Below are 4824 nucleotides of genomic sequence, written 5' to 3'. Positions count from 1 at the left end.
TTAATTGGCTCAGTTCTGTTCTTTTGTATGTTGGAGATGTTATAAAAAGGTCCACTTCCTTCAAATATATATATTTTATATTATTCCAACTACAGATGCATTTTGATTAATAGACTTTTTAATGAAAAATATAAGATCATATGTATAATTTTCGATCATATTTTTCCCTCTAAAATATAGCTACAGTTGTCTGTATGGGAAAATTTGAAAGTTTGGTCAAAGAGCTGGGGGTGAGGAATTTTGGAATAGGCCTTTCGTAGGACAGAACTGAGTGAGGCATATATCAAATGGGTCCCCAAATAACCTCTCCAGTGCTAATATAGGTTATCAAATGCAGGCTTGTGCTTTCCACATCCAGGCTTGAAAATAAAGGCTAGCTGATCCCACTATTTACTATACTTTACTAAATTATACTAAAAATGAGATGGTGTTTTCTGAAAACTAAAAATGTTATTCTCTACCAGTGGTTCTCAAGATGTGGTACCCAAACCAACAGCAACAGCATCACTGAAAACTGCATACTGTAAATGTAAGTTCTTGCGCTATACCCCAAACAAACTAACTCAGGTACTCTGCAGGTGGACACATCAGCAATCTGGGTTTTAATGAGCTCTGTAGGTGACTTTGACATATCCTAATTTGAGAACTGCACCTCTATATTCTGCATTCTGTTCATTCTATATATAATGCCATGTTTTGTGAGCATTATGCATCAAAGTAAACACTTTCATTGTATTAGTCATTTAATCTCATTTATTCCAGAAATACTTGTATCTGATATATAATATATATTTAGTTGACAACTGAAAATGTCTACTTGATAACATGTTTGTGTTATAAAGGATCTTTAAAAGTGATGCCTTGAGGGGTTGGGGTTGTGGCTCAACAGCAGAACACTTGCCTACGCGTGTGAGGCCCTGGGTTCAATCCTCAGCACCACATAAAAGTATTTAAAATAAAGGTATTGTGTCCAACTACAACTAAAAAATTTTTAAAAAGAAAATTTTTTTTAAAAGTGATGTCTTCAATCTTATCTGAGAGTTGACAATACTATTTTTAAAGATTCTAAATAAGTGATTCCAATTTATTTGTAATTTTTTGTTTTGTTTGTTAAAATTTTTTAAAAGAAATTTAAATTTAAATAAATTTAAATTTATTCACTATGTTGCCTAAGATGAACTTGAATTCCTGGGCTCAAGCGATCCTCCTGTCTTAGCCTCCTGAATAACTGGAGACAATAGGCAGTGGGTGTCCAGCTTAATTGTTGTTTCAACATCTATGATTTCTGTTTTGACATAAGCATAACTTCAGCATGGCATGTGGCACAAAAATATTTATAAAACCATTAAATTAAAAACTAAATTTCTTTTAAGAATTTAATGTACCTAATTCTCTGGAAATGTCTTTTAATATCTAACTAATTTCCTAGTGTTCTATTAAATGGAAAATAGCTAGGTATCATTTCTGTCTAATAACCTCTCATATGTTTGAATGTAATTATTAAATCTTCCCTTAGTCTTTTTTTCTAAACAATCTCAGTTCCTTAACCTTTACTCAGTCTTGTTTCTCAACTCTTTAATCATCTTCTTGCAATCATCTGTATCCTCTCCAAGTACTCTATGTTCTTCAGTTTTAATGTCACAATATATGCTATATATAGCCCAAAAATCACTTGTATTTACATAGCTAATTAAAATGTGTCAAGATTTCCTATATGCAAAAAAGTGTCTAATTTATCATTTTTTCATGATACACTGTTTCAAAAACTCAAAATTTGAGTGGCATTTCAAAACTAAAAGGCAAAGGAAAGCACTTTACCCCATTTCCCTTTTTTATAGAAGACTTTGAGGTCTTGAAGAGTTCATCTGCACTGTATAATATAGTAGCCACTAGCCACATTTAAATTAAAAATTCAGTTTCTTAGGTACACTAGCTGTGTGTCAAGGGCTCAAAGCCACACATGTGATTAGTAGCTATGATATTAGATGATCCATCTATAGAACAAACAGTCTTCTTATCACTGAAATTTCTATTGGGCAGTGCTAGTTTAAAAGCCATGGTAGACACCTATAATTCTAGCAACTCAGGAGGCTGAAACAGGAGAATCATGATTTCTAGAATAGAGTTAGCATTTTTAGCCAAGACCCTGTTTCAAAAAACAAAGCACATCAAAAGGCGGGGTGTGAAGGCAAAGTATAAGATGATTTCACCAATATACAATCATATCTTGTGTACAAAGCACTTGGGCAAGGAATGAATCCCGACCCCACATAGATTTTTAAGAAGTCTATAAATTTAGGTAGGATTGCTGCCTGGATAGAAAATGATAGGTGATGCGATCACATTTTCCCTTTTGGCCCCCTATTTAATGTATTTATATATGTAAGTATGTGTTTTACTTAGATATTTCCAGTCCTGGCGTTCTCAGGGACATCAGACTCTTCTCAGCTCACACTTCCATTTCTGGCTGGTCTCCCAGGTTCCATCCAGCCTTTCCTGCTCCTATCAATTGTTTTTAATTCTATACCAACTTCCCTTGAGTGCCATTTTCACCCTTGCTCATTCAATGAAAACTATAGTGGAACCCCATGGTATATTATACACTAACATCAACTATAGTGAAGTTAACAACAATGACATTTATGTTGTTCTCAAAACTTCTACAATTACTATCCTGTTTTACTTAATTCCCAACCTTCTATCTGGATTTTGAAGCTCTCAATTAACTGTCACCTTTCTATTTCATAAGATTGTTTCTTGTTAAGTATTTTAAGTAGATCTGTTCTAAAATTTCTAAAATTAGGAAGCCAAAAAACCTCCTTGACTTCCCTAATTCTATCCATCAGCAAATAATGTAGATTTCATGTCCAAAAATACATCTGGAATATATATTCTTCCCTCCATGTATTAGTTTGCTAAGTCTATCATAACAAACTGGGTGGCTTGAACACCAGAAATTGTTCTCATAGTCCTGGAGGTTTGAAAGTTCAAGATCAAGGCTTGTACATGACTGTCTTCTTCCAGTTTCTTTGTGTGACCTTCCCCGTGTGTCTCCTGTCTTAATCCCTTGCTTTAAAAAGAATATCAGTCAAATGGGATGTATCCATATGACATCATTTCACCTTAATTACCTCTTTAAAGCCCATCTCCAAATATAGTCACCTTCTAAAGTACTAGAGGTTAAAATTTCAACATAAAAATTAGGGGAGAGGGACATAGTTCATTCATCTCATGACACTCCATCTTCACTGAAACCTCCTGCCCATACAGTTTCCCCACTTCCACGTCCTCTTGAATACACTTATCACATAATAGCCACAGTGATCATTTGAAAATGTCCAGTTCTCCCTTACTTAGAACTATATGGAGGTTTCCCATTGCATTTATATTAAATTTCAAACTCCTTTCATTGGTCTACAAGAGGTATGTGATCTTTCTATTTTTCCTGCTTCAATTATGCTACACTTTGGGGTTTGGGTCATAATCCTGAAAGACAATCCTGAATGCCATCATCCTGAATGGTGAAATCCCTAAAATCTAAAACTCATAAATTCTAAATCCCAAACAATCAAAATCCTGAAAACATATTCTGGAAAATTTTTTTAATTTGTTAAAAGACATTTACTTAAAATTTTAAAGGGAAATTATTTGAGAAACATAAAACACGATGGAATACTTTATAAGTATTTATTACATAATTTTACTTCATAAATACTTACATAATTTTACACAGTAAAATAGGCTATAATAAAATAAGCATACATATTTTTGCAAGAATAAATGCTTAGATTTACTAACCATAGTAGCATAAATGTAAGAGTTATGACCAGATAAATCATTTCCATAAAGAAATAGGTCAAAAAGTGGGCTAGGGTTGTGGCTCAGTGGTAAAGTGCTTGCCTAGCATGTGTGAGGCCTTGGGTTCGATCCTCAACTAAAAAAAGAAATAGTAAAAACAAAAAAGTATAAATGCATATCTCTATGGTTGGTAATTGTGTGTACCCAGCTTTGTAACTGCAGTTATCTAGAATACCCTGATGGATAACCTAAATCTTTTTTTTTGTTTTGTTTTAAATTGTTTGGTTTTAAATGGATACAATACATTTATTTTATTTATTTTTTTACATGATGCTGAGGATCAAACCCTGTGCTTCACACATGCTAGCCAAGCGCTCTACCACTGAGTTACAACCTCAACCCCTAACTTAAAACTTTTGACAAGATTGATTGAAAACTGCTATGGGTCATCACCATATTTGCAGTTTCAAAGAACTGCAATTTTAAGAAATGTTATTTTCAATAGAAGAAGACAGACATTATTACCCTATATACATGTATGATTACACTACTGGTGTGACTCAGCACTATGTACAGTTAGAGGAATGAGAAGTTGTGCTCCATTTGTATACGATGTGTCAAAATGCTTTCTACTGTCATCTGTAATTATAACAAATTTAAAAAAATTCTTTTTAACAAATGCAGGTATACAAAAAGAATAACTCTTCATTTATTAAAGAAGTTTTGAAATTTTGACATACATGATTCCACTCAATATAATATAACTATGCTGCATATAACTAGAAAACATTTTAATCCCTTTTCTAATAATTGGCTTTTATCCCTCTTAGTTTTTTTTTTTTTTTTTTTTTTTTTTTTTTTTTTGGAGGGGAGTGGTATTGGGAATTGACCCCTGGGGCACCATATCACTGAACTACACCCCCAACCCTTTTAAATTTTATTTTGAGATGGGTCTTAATGAATTGTCTAAGTTGGTCTTTTTAGTTTTTAATATGGTTTGTTGTTGTTGTTCTTTTTCAATATACA

The sequence above is a fragment of the Urocitellus parryii genome, chromosome 4, assembly GCF_045843805.1.
Source record: "Urocitellus parryii isolate mUroPar1 chromosome 4, mUroPar1.hap1, whole genome shotgun sequence".
Taxonomy (NCBI): Eukaryota; Metazoa; Chordata; class Mammalia; order Rodentia; family Sciuridae; genus Urocitellus; species Urocitellus parryii.
Note: the sequence above shows the minus strand (reverse complement) of the source record.